General features: G+C 29.4%; 1 long non-coding RNA gene across 2 annotated transcripts in view; it reads left to right on the forward strand.

Moving 5' to 3' along the window:
- Positions 1-13,995, forward strand: part of LOC149062503 (uncharacterized) — a 78,777-nt gene that overhangs the window by 40,431 nt on the left and 24,351 nt on the right. For both annotated transcript variants that reach the window (XR_016189968.1, XR_016189967.1), the window contains exon 3: positions 11,853-11,980. This is a non-coding gene — a long non-coding RNA (uncharacterized LOC149062503). The remainder of the gene's footprint in view (positions 1-11,852; positions 11,981-13,995) is intronic.

The following is a 13,995-nucleotide window of genomic DNA, read 5'->3' on the forward strand; positions in this document are numbered from 1 at the left end:
TGTAGAATACAATATATACCTACACAGGGCTATCCACTTAGTACATGTTCACCTATCTTTTTCCCTCAATACTGCATTTATTCAAAATATAATTTTAGAATTTTCGATTTTCATTTTTATGGCCACAGTTTCAAAAACTTTTTATTCTATATATTTTTAACCTGTTTTTCCAACGAGAACCCTAACTTTTATTCTAAATTATTAAGTAAATATATTTTTTTAAACGTTTGAAGGTATTTAAATTAAAATTGTATTATATGTTTCTGAATTATTAAAACATTTATTCTTTGTGTAATAATATTAAAGTCCTTAAAAATGGTTCTACAAAAAAAAAAAAAAAATATGTAATTTAATCTAGTATTTAGGTAGGTACTACCTATACTCGCCCAATTTTCGAAAAATGACTTAATATATTAATTTATTACGGTCATAGTTCTAATTATTAAAATACCTTCCCCTGCATATATTTGAGTCCATGAAATAATGTTCGTATACCAGATAATATTGAAAATAATTAGAAAATTCCCGTTTGAAATTCAATTTAGATAAATACATTGAAATTTCCAAAAATTTCATATGTTAAAAATTTACAGTAGGATAGTTATATAATTTGAAAAACAAAGGCTTGTATTGTCTCAGAAAACTACCTACTCAATTATGTAGTATATAAAAATTTAAGTACATAATATAGTCGCAATTATGATATTTTAGTAGGTATACTTAAAAATTCCGAAAATCAGAATTTGATTAAACACAAAGTTTGAGTAAAAATTTGTGAAGCATTCTTGGTGAATCACCCTGTATATATTTTGATTTTAATATAATATAATATTATATACGTATGATCGCAGCAGAATGTAAAACTGAAAACACAATAACCATCAATACATCTATATATGTATACGGGAAGCTCTACATATAATATATAATGACGTTTCCTATTTTTCTCTTCCTCATTTCTTGGTATACGTTTTTGTGGTTTCATGGTTCAACTGCAGAGTAATGCACGTCCTGTAACAATAACAGACTATATAGAGTCATGTTTTTTTGTGAAACAAAAATCATTATTACCGCCTACCCGCATTCGGTCCGTTTTGATTTTATTTTGTCATAAATTTATAATAATGTGTGCGTACGTTTAATTTTTAATTCCAGTCAAATTTGAAAACAATATGAAGTATTTTTACGCGATACGCGTGAAAATTACAATAATATTGTAATTACTGCAGCCTTGTACGGGTTTTTCGTTTTTTTTTTAAATTACGAATAAAAAACGCCATGTTATACACCTTTACCTTTAATAATAGCGATGGGTTTGTGCCGTTGTGGTCATAATATGGCGAATGCGAGGAACACATTAATGAACAATAAGAGTATATGTTGAGGATGCGGTGTGTATATTATGAAAGAGAAAGGTGGAAGAGGTTGGATAAAGCGGCGAAGGTCTTAAATGGACCGTTAAGTAAGTTAAAAAAAAAAATGTGTATTTATATATATATAGATGTTATGAATTTACCGGCTTTATATAATATATATATATATATATATATATATATACATGTATACTCTGAGGTCGTCAACCTGTACGGAAAATAATGTAACGACACTATGGTTTATTAGAGAAAAATAACAAGAGAGCCGTCAGTTTTCCATACCTATTTATAATAATATAAGGCATATTATATAGATGGATGTGTATTATGTTTTTTTCTATTTTTTCCGTTTTTTTTTTTTTCGTTTTCCCAACTCGAATTTTACACTCGACGCAGTTTTCTGTTTACCCGACCGGGCGGCAGGAAGTATACAATTCACAAAATTCCGTCTCACGGTCGAGTTTTCCTCGATGATGTCCCCCTCCTCATCACTCTTCCACCGGCGGATCGCCGGTATACCTAGCTACTACGTGAACAAATGCTGTAAACCCGTCTCTTATGATCGGTTCCGCCAGTTTTCTCGGTGCACGGTCCACTAAAGTCATTTCAATGATTTGTTCAATTCATTCATCCTCGAAAAAAAAAAAAAAAACCGTGTCACCGTGACATCAACCCGCCCGATCATGTTATGCTCCGGTGTTCAAATCGACGAATCTGTCTAGTTATAAATATAAAATAATAATAATAATAATAAAAAAACTTTAAGGAAAAATTCACTAACTTTCTAGACCAGAAAAAAAAACGGGCTTCGCGTACACGTTTCACGGTATAATAATTTGAAAATTTTGAATTTGAGCGGCCGATCATTATAATGTGCACTTATATATATACATATATTGTGTTTTGAATAAATGAAACGTCTAATTAGGTGGAAATGTTGAATAACGTTTAATAAAAAAAATATATATAATAAATATATGTAGGTATATCTAATTTATTCAAGCTAATTAACTAATTAAAAATTAACGAATTTTTCAATTTAACGCGTTCATAAAAAATAATGATCATAATGATATTCTCATCTAGTCATTTATACATTATACTTTAATTCGTAAGAGAATCTGTATTCTATAATAAATATATATATTATATTTATAATAATGCGGCTGAGGTCGCAAAAAAACTCTTGATAATCAATGCATGTATATCTCAATATCTATGATGTTATTATGATACCGTTGAATTCGAATTTCGTTTCGTCCTCGTTAAATAAAACTACATAGATACGATTTTCAATCCGTTGGCCGCATAAACCAGTTGGGTCATAAATTACGTTCTAATTATGCATGCAATAATAGTTTTCGAAAATTGGTTCGAAGAAAAATAATTATTAGTGTTTGGTATGGTAACTTACACTCATATTATAATTAGCCATATATAAAATATTATAAAGTAATTCAACGCAGAAATATAACACAAGTCACTGTAATATATGTTTCTGTGAAAATATATCTCTGACAACGCATTACGATTACCAACATTTTATGTTATATTTTATACATAGGTAATTACAAAACGTCAAGGTGATTCAACAGACATACTTAGTCACCACTTTTTTTTTTCATTTGTTATGATTTAATTCAAATACAGACTTTTGGAATTTTTGAGTGCAGTGAATAAAATCATTTATTTTCAATTTTTTTAGATTTGTCCATTTAAGGATTATCCTATAGCGATACAAACGAATTTTTTTCAAATAAACACCTATACTTACCAACCTGTTTTGGCGTAAATCGATTTTTTTGAAAATGTTGCTTTAAATCTAAACCAATATATATTAAGAATAATAGAGATGGTTTTATAAAATTATGAAATAGAACTTATATTGAAACCCTAATACCTTAGTAAAACTCAAAATCAACTCGTTCGAATTTCGATTTATAAACATAACATTAAAAACGTCTTTTGGCGTAAAAATATACAGAAAAAAATGGTGTTACTGACTTATAATACTCAAGTTTGTGTCACCTTGCAAAGTATACGCCTTATCGGGTACAAAAATCTTAATATAGGGTCATTATAATTATATAAATACTTAAAAAATCAAAAAAAAAAAAATTAAAATTTGAAGAAATTCAGTATTAAAAGATAGAGCTATACTGAGTATGCTCTGTGAATTATACTTATAAATAATTTTAATAAAACTAATTCGTTGTCTATATAATATGATGTATTTATAACAAGACTGCATGATCCAAACACTTTTTTGTGCACGTGTTTACAGTGTTTCTTATTTTTTTTTAAATTCTTTCACATTCGTAAGCAGATAATTTCAATTACTATTGACTGGCAAAATTATAGGCGCGTCTCGTGTCCACTGTGCAACAGTGCAACTACCGCGGTCTGCGACAGACGATTTTGAAAAAATATATAAAATTTAATATTCACCATTATTTCGTTGTTTTCTCTTGTACAACGACTACACGTTTTATCCGTCGGATAATATAATATAACATCAATCGATGGTTGTACGATGTATTTTATTATACCATTATTTTATCCGTTTAGATTAATCATATTTTTTGTGTTTCGCGATTGTTATTCGTTTTCGTTCATACAATCAAAATCTACACATCTTCGTCACGGCTTGGCATATGCAATATTTTATGAGAGAATTTTTTTATTGTAAATTCGTTCACGTCAAATTTGACGACTGCAGGTCATACATCTGACAAAAAAGTGTTTTCAATATTATGCATAAGCTTGTATTTTGTGTAAACAACGTTAGACATTAAATTCTAATATATGAAACTGACTATTCTAAAAAGAATAAATGTTTCTTTTTTTTTTTAAATCATTTTTTTTTTTTTTTAAAGTCATGGCTGCTTTGTCTTGTCGTAGTTGCAGTAATGGTACATTTAAAATAACATGTGTAGATAATATTATATATATATAAGCTCCACATATGTATCTATATGGCTATATCGAACAAATTACATTATAATTATAATATTTCAAATGAAAACAATTTGTTGCAATTGTAACAACTGTACTGAAGTCTGAGTATACGCTCGCAACTCATTTTACGACTAAACCTTCCATGACTGAAGACTTTAGAATTAGTACTCGACGACTACACATACCACGTGAAACCCTTGACCTCTTGAAAGTCGTATTCCATGTTGTTTTATACACACTTGTGTGCTCACCAACGAAAAAAATAATGATAACATTTTAAATCGTTCTGACGAGAAAACTTCAATAGAATTGGTCCGAGTTTAATGACATGTATATTTATATTATACATACCTATCATATATATTATATAGTTCACATTTGATACCTATTTCCAAGGTCCTCCAAAATATGGTTGAACACATTTTAAAATTATTCTGTCATTGTCAAATTAATAAATACATAAGGAAACAAATTTGAGTACATAGCCTCATAGGTAGTATTTATCGCGATATACACGCCTCAACAACAATACATATTATATACGACGTGGTATATACAATTCTACATTTTGCAGTTTTTTTTTTTTTGTATAATTGTGACATTATTTTTACCTCACTTTAACATTGCAATATGTGATATGTTGGTAATGTATAATGTATAAAATATTGCTGTCAAACATATCGTATAATTCAAAACGTAATCGTAAAAAAGTAGCTATGTATAAATATTTGAATTTTTTATTTATTCTAATTTAATACTACCATGTTTTAATAGGATTGCAGTCCACGTTGGTGTTTTAAAATAAATTATTGTGTCTGCTCCTCGAGTCTATATAGGTACCCGTATCGATCTCCAACATTTGTGATATCTGTAGTATTGATCTTATTAAAAGGTTAGGAAATCTAAATTTTTAATATCATAATGGTACAAATGAAAAAAAAAAATCTGAACGCGATCAATTGTAATTGATGTAATTTTTAAATTATTCATTTCAGAGTGCATTTTTGTAAGTTATCGAATAAATTCCTCGCTTAGTGCTGAGTAAAATATAATAGGGTCAAATAGGGGTAAGAAATTTATTGGTAGCAATATGTTGGTCATGAACATTTCTTGTATTATGTGTCAACGTTTTATAGTTTACCACATTAGTTTAATATTAAATAAAGTTTGTTGTGAAAATAATATACATTATAAGGGAGTAATGATATAAAATAAATTGTAATAATTTTAAAAAAGTACTTAAATATATAGGTATACGAGAATATACCGTTTACACATCTTTGTATAACTTTTGAATAGATTAAAATTCTGGAAAATGACCATAATTGGTACAACTTTTCATAATATAGACGCTATTCTGAGAATTATCGGCACATTTTTTGGTTGACCAGTTATATATATTCGCCATATAAATGTAAAGTTACAAATCAAGCATTGTTTGCACATCCCAGAAAAGTAAAAATAAAATAAAATAACTGAAAAATACTGGCACAACATTTTGGTGGGTTATTTGAAGTGTGAAATAAGCTGTTATAAAAATATAGAATATTGCAACAAAAAAAACCACTTTTAGTAGGCTTTTATATTTAAAGACTTAAAACCATCCTTGCTTAAACTCCACCAATTTACAATCACGATAGACAGAACGATAAAGTATTACCTACCTATAGATTTTGTAGAAATTAGAAATCGTATACTACTGGCCGAAAAACAATTCATAAGAAACAATAAAATAAATAATATAAGATTAATTTGCTATGCCTATGCAATTACTCCACGTTTAAAATTATCGGGAAAAAAAGTTAATTTTTTATTATTTATGACTTAACTATACATTTGCACAAAAAATCATAAAATATCACGCAGGCAGCGAGAATAAAACACAATTATTGCTGAAATAAAACCGGATTAGGTTAGGAGTAACAGAGTGTACGTGCTCATTAAACTCGTGTAAAATAGTGTAGATTTATACCTACTTTTAATAAGTATCGTCACATTTAGATGCATCCCAGTAAAATAATATATTATTTTGAAATATTTTTCATACTTACAGAACCACGATTTAAATAATTTTTTTTTCTCCAAACTGTATATTAGGTATCGCATTTGTTATTTAAAATTTAAAATTCAAATTCTTTAATGTCTTAATATATAATATATAGGTGTATGTACCTATATATCTTCTATACGTTTTCATCATGTGCATATCACTATATATATTATATATATTTTTTTTATACATTATTCCGTAAATGCATTATTAATTTTTTTTTTTTTATCCTTTTTACCCATGTACTTTTTTTCGTCGTGTTTTTTTTCTCCCGTCCTTGGACTTATTTGTCCGCTTATATACTATATACTATTGTAATCGGCCATCACGGTTTGACGTAATCACGTATTGGACAAAACGTGGTGTCGTTTTTCACACTCACTGCAGCAGCGCTATTATGTATAATATAACACGTACGTAGGTACATTGCCTACCCACATACACGCCGCCGTGGTGTTACGCGTAGACCATCGTCGGTCAGACGACTATACGAACCGACACAGCTGGACTTGCGGCAGCGGACGGCCGCGGAATGCGATTATAAATAAAATAATAATAATGATAATAATGTTGTTACTATAAGGTCCGCGCGGCGTCTTTCGTGCGTCCAAGTCGAGTGACGACTCCTTCGATCAGGCGGTGGTTGTGCGCCATCGGAGTAGGCATGTGATAACATATCGTCCACCGATTGCCACTATCGTCAAAAATTCGGTTCTCCTTAAATCTGCAAACTTCAAATCCATCCAAACCTCTATCGAGTATACCAACCCGAACCAATGTTCTACATATTGAGCTCCTTCTCAGATCGTGACCCGCACATCCGACTTCCGGGCAAAATTCACACTCCTCCTAGCTACTGCCAAAAAACAACCCGTACCCTACCCCCATTTGCATGACGGACTAACCACAATAAACCCAACCATCGTCAGACTTCCACCCACCAGTAGAGGCGCAAAATAAAATAGATATAAATATAATAGTTAAAGGCATCATGGCCGTCCCCCCCGAAGCGAAGCGAAGCATAGAAACCGATTCCTCTGTTTTCCGATTTATACCACCGGCGGCGGCTCGTCGTATGCACATTTTTTTTCATCTCTCTTTCTATAACCACTCTAAAAACGCGCTCGGCTCATATTTGCTTACGCGTCCGCGTGCACCTATTTACACCTATCATGTGACGTGTGGCCCCGTGCTAATCGCAGACTGTAAAAGGTAAACGTGACTGGAATCGCTATGCTTAGTGTAGACTACACTGTGTGTATTGTAACGCGCGATTGTCATACGCAACTAAAGCCGTTATAATATAATATTCTAAACGTACGCGAATTATAATATTGTGTGCGGGTAGGCATCACCTTCGCTCGTATAGTATTATAGTCATTAATGACGGCGCCTTTTATTTAGTGCCGCGGCGGTGGTAAAAAATGTACAACCTACCAACTATATACACTGCCTATATTATGCCTACAACGTGATTCACGTTCGATGCTCACCACGCGTTTCATCATTATGACTTTTGATAATGCGTCCGCAACAAGTTTTGATTTCGGTATTATTGTCGTGTGGTTTGATTGTTTTACCGTTCGGGGAATAATGAGTACGCCATGTGGCGAGCTTCTTAATTTTAAGCATGGAAACCCACGCCGTTTTTTATATATACAGTAAAATTATAAACAGACGATGACTATTTTGATATTATGTTGCCGCACATAAATTGAAATTCAAGCGAGTATAGTTTCTGAGTAAATTAAACTTTTTGTGGAGTTAATATTCTTTCATAATTATTTTAAATAAAATATCAAACGCGTGTATGTGAGAAGAATAATCTATTCAGTATCATTATAATAATAATAATAATAATAATGCGCACGGCTTTACCTATACGAAAAATGATTCTGCGCGAAGACGACGGTCTGTCAGCCTGTAATAGGTATTACTTAAAATATATCTGATGATAATTTTATTGCGATTAAAGTAATTTATTTTACTAATAGTCACTAATTTTGCAGAAGGTTAAATTTATTTTTGTAAATTTTCAATCACTGAAACGTTGATTGATCTTCTATATTGTCACGGGTCCATTTCTATTATATACATCCATTATCCAAATTTTTGTTATATACGAGAAAAAGTTTAACCTGCGATTCTTCGATTTGTGTATTTTGTACAATCCAACTCTGATGATCCTCTGTCTCGTTTCTTTTTTTAGCGCGCATTATTACATGATAAATAATGATAATTGAATGATTGTCACCGGCCACCACTGCAGGTACGACTTTATATGAGGTATCATCACGTTGTCGATCTAAGCACCAATAAATAAACAATACTGCCTCGCTATAGGTACTGGTAGTATTTTTATAATCTTAGTATCAAAATAAAAACCATATAAGCCTGGATAATCTTGAACTTAACCGTTACCACTGGCCCTTTTAGTCGTATTACTCGCGTATATGATGTATATACAACTCGATAACGTTCAACTCAATATATACACGCGAGCTTAGTCGATTTGTTTTCCGCTATTCGGAAATCTTATCTATCTTTCGCGTCTCTATAAAAGCGTAAACACGCGCGTCTGTATACGCATTAGTCTCAAACGCAGACATTGATGTTCCCTCGGTAATCCACTCGATCGATATAACTGTTGACGGACAATCCCTAATTTTACCGGTGACCAAATAATTCGTCGTCTGTGCCCTGCATAGAGTCTACAATATAGTGCGGTCCTGATCAATCAAAACGCATTAACCAGTTGTCCACTCTTATCTCGTGGTGTAAGCTGTATCGTAACGAGGGGGCATTCTGGGGCATTTGATGTGAGTGACTATATTTTGCCGCTCCCTTACCACCGTACACCGCATCCACCCGTTAACTATAAGACCGTATAATAATATAATAATGTACCGTAACATGTTAAATTTATTATGATTTGTTGTTTTCTAACGTTCGCCCACATCAGGAAATATTCATGATATATTTTATAAGTATTGTCTATATCGACGGCAAGTAAATACGGCGGCCATTTTTGTCAGGCTAGGTTATAAGTCTTTTTGATTCTACGTATTTTATATAGTCTTGTACCTACATGATGTAGTCTGCTCCTTTTCGAATGATCTCGCAATTCGATCACTTATTACCGTCCGTGATCACGGATCACGATGGATCATCGATGGTCTATCGCGAGGCGTCGATCATTGCAGTAGACTTACTCAATCATATATGTCAGGAAATTATATTCATTGTTTCCGCATATTATTATGCAGCTGTATGGTATTTCCCTGCGTCGACATCAATAGGTACTTCAATAATAGTATATAATATAAGCACGGTATAGGTAATAGGTAATAAAGTATAATTCTCCTTTCAGACCAGAATCGGTTTTATTAAAATTGGTTTTTATAAAAACTGTAGTTATGTTGTGATTTTTGAATCAGTTTGTAGAACAATGGTATGCTGATATGTTTTGTATTATATTAATATTTAAAATATACAGCACATTTGTTTGGTATATATTTTTATATTTTCATGAAATTAATTTCCACTCAATATAAAAAGTATCCTTATGTATAAAAGGAAATTTGCATCAACTGAATAAACGTATCTTGTAAGTTGTCATTCAATGATTTATTGTTTTTCGAAAATACATTAAATCAATAATGTTATAAAATGATAATATTATGTAAAATATAACGCAATACCCTAACACTATCTCTAATATAAAAACTGTACTCGTAATTTATTAAAAAAACACTTTGAACATACTTTATATACTAACATTTTAATTTCTAAGGAAACATATTATACTAATTGAGGTGTTATTGATAATTTTTAGCATCATAGTTGAAGTTATGATGTCATTTAGTAAATATTTTAAAGTTTATTAAATTATATTATTAATATATTATGAACTCTATATACTCGAATTAATAAATTTGATATTAATAAAATTATATATATTTAATGCATGGCATTGTCTTAGAAGTATAATAAATGTCACTCATTTTTTATACAGTCAATTAGAATGACTACATATAGCGAACAAAATAAACTCTGAAATCAGTGAAATGAATTCCACAATGTTAAAGCATTATGTATATGCATTTATTGCATATTCACTCTATTCAAAGTTGTCATTTGACATTTTATTAAGAAGAAAATACATTTAAGAAAACTAAAAACTTTAGTAAATAATTAATTTATCATTAAGTACCAAAATATATCGACGTAAATATATCGATTGTCGTTTTATATAATTTATGAGCTTACCGTGTTTATTGATTAGTTTCAATCGCTTGTATAATATTCTACTAATTATCTAATATTATATAATATTATGTAGTATGTACTTAAATACGAACAAATTTGATTATTTTGTGCATCATAACATAATGATTTTGATATATTTATATCTCATACAAAAAAAAAATATATATATATATAGGCATATGTATGCGGATGTATAAAAATAATTTATGGTATTAACTTTATCTAAAAGTAATAATAATAACTTATGATACATATAAGTTATTAAATATATTAGAATACAGAATATAGGAGGTAGGTATTTATATATATATACTGCATATAGTAATGAAAACCAAACACGCTCAAAGTTCTAAAAGTATAATATCAATTTTTGCAGAGGTTTGCTACAGTGATATTTTGTACGCATATACTGCAGGTACTTACCTACAATTCATAGCATATATACCTTCAGTGTTCATAATGAAAAATAGTAATAATAATAATAAATTCTACGATTAAATGGTCTTGTCACGTAATTTTCGAGCCAAACACGCAAAAATCATATATAACTATTATAGTGTTTCGAACGTACCAGAAACTAAAAGTAACATTTTGATTGATCAATATATGAATACTGTCTTGCGCATTCTATTTTTTTTTTTTTTTTTATATATAGTTAAAAGCATAGTTCAGTGACGTCATTTCGCCCTAAATGTCAGTAGTGGCGCAATCGTTGCGCGGTTAATATAGTCTGCCAGCGGCCACCCTAGCTCATTCAGTATCACTTTTGTGTGTAACGAATAAACTTATGATTTGATGATTCTTATTTTGCCGTTTAATGGCCGCAACCATTTTTATTTTTTAGTAAAAAATATTTTTCCTGTGTTTTTAATCCGGACGAGTTTTTAAAATAATACTTAGGTAGATAATGTTTTGATGATATGTTAGATTAAATCTGAATTTGCGCGCATAATAGTTCATGTATTCGTGAAAATCTCAAATAAATTATAATTTTATTATACTAACTGAAACGTCAACGAAAAACTAATAACGAATATCTTGGTCCTTCAATTAGTATCACTTGAAATAGTATGTATAATACACGTATTACAATATGCTTAATATCGAATTTGCAATGTTTCGATGTAATTTAATTTATGAAACGGGTTTCTCTTGTAACAGCCGACTACAATAATATCTTAAACGGTTTTTATTATTTTCAGAAGCCATCATCTATTAACATAAAATCGAAAAGATTACCTATGCGAAGGTAATACTGTAAGCTGCAGTTATACACGATTATCTACCTTGCTGTTTTTCAAAACAAGTCAATCGAAAAGGTCCCCGTCGGGTAAGCTAAAATAAGTTTATTGAATTACCTAAAAATGTTAGTTAACAATTTTAAGTATAATATAATTTATGTATTTATCTATATGGTATAATAATACACCTTGAACACATGTACCTACATTATATTATAATCAACGCAGCGTAAATACTTTTGTAAGCTATTTTGTTAGGTTTGTACTTAAATGTTTTTCTAAAACCACTGACTTATGTTTAAATTATAAGCACTGGAAAAAAATGCATAGGCCCAACAGTAAGTTTCGTGTTTTAGAGCATACCGTTATTATGTTGAAAAATCATTGGTTAAATATTTGGTTGTTTCATGAGACGTATTGTGTTCATCGAGTAACTTCTTACAGAACTTCGAGCTTTTAAGCTATGCTCAGTAGTCAATATAGTCATCCTTATATCTAGCACATCGATGTTTGATGTAACTGCAGTCTATACACAGTTTACACATAATTGTTTTATAATGTAAAATAATATACACATATATGTTTATTTAAACGTTGAAGTGTTTTTTTTTTTTTTTTTTTTAATTATTTTAATAGGTTAGATACTATATGATAACATTCGAATCTAATTTTATTGTAACTTGTTTAACCTGATGTTGAACTTCATGCTTTATAGTTTATACATAATTTTTTTAAATTGCATTTTTTCATGTTCTCTACTGTGACTATTTATATTAGCAACCTGTTCATCAATGTTAATCTTTATATGTATTTTTTAAATTTATTACTTCAATTATGCCTACACAAAATTATAATCATGAGTGAATCGTGCATATCAAACGAGTTTTTTTTCTAATCAGTTAAATAGTCCATGTTGACAAAACTTGTTATAAGATTTTTGTGAACCTATTTACCTAACCAAATATATTATTATTTGAATAAAACTAAAATTACACTTTAATAAATATTCTTCTTGGTTAAGAATAATTTTTAAATACGTATAATAATAAACCACGCCATTTGACAAAAATATTAACATGAAAATAGTTACCAGTGTTTTAGAATTTAATAGATATAATGTATATTCTATTTTACTATAATAGGAACTAATAAATAATATTCAACTATTAAGTAGCAAATACAATCATTAATTATTATGCAATTGTATATAGCTAATACAAAATACACTGACGATACAACCTTTATTCAATTAATTAATGTTATTTTTTGTTTTCAAAAAATAACATTTTTGATAGTGTAAATTTACTATGATTAATGTATTTTATATTTTTTAATTTATTTATTTTGTATGTACCTATTGAATCCACCAATCGCATAATTATGGGGAGGGATCAGGGTGTCCTTAGCATATATATATATATATATTAACAAAATTAATTTATTATTTTCAATAAAATGTGTACTATAGCTTATCAGATGAACAAAACCATAACTATGACTGTCATTTCCTATATAGGGCATGGGTGATATGTAATTATTTAGTGTTCAAAGTTTCATACCTATGAAAATCTCCGGTTTTATCGTTATCGCGGCTTATCGCCCTTGTGTTAATTATCCTAGGTAGATAAAATTATACGTATAAGTTTGAACCGATTTAAAAAAATAGTATTAAACTGTGTACAATCATATTCAAATATTCACTTTCCTGAGCCATTATTTTTTTGGAATTTAAAATTCCACTTTGTAGTTTTTACGCCGATTTTATGTCTATAATAAGAACAGAAATCGCAGTTATAATACAATATTGATCCTTCATGACCTAGCTATAGTTATACCTCAGGGAAAACTAAATATATGTATGTATCAGTTTAAAAAAAAAATTAATTATAATAATGTATACTTATGTAATATAGCATACATATACATAATTTTCACTTGATATATGTTGGTTAGTAGATAAATATAATATCTTTAAATTCAAAAAAAAAAAAAACAGAAAAAGTGAAATGATAATTTTTGTATTTTATAGTATTTTACTGATGAAAAGTTTTATTAAATTTCTTGTCTCCTAATAAAATACAATATTACATTTTACAACAATAAT

Source organism: Diuraphis noxia, unplaced genomic scaffold, assembly GCF_037042655.1.
Source record: "Diuraphis noxia isolate RWA-SAM2 unplaced genomic scaffold, SU_Dnox_SAM2 contig0001, whole genome shotgun sequence".
Classification (NCBI taxonomy): Eukaryota; Metazoa; Arthropoda; class Insecta; order Hemiptera; family Aphididae; genus Diuraphis; species Diuraphis noxia.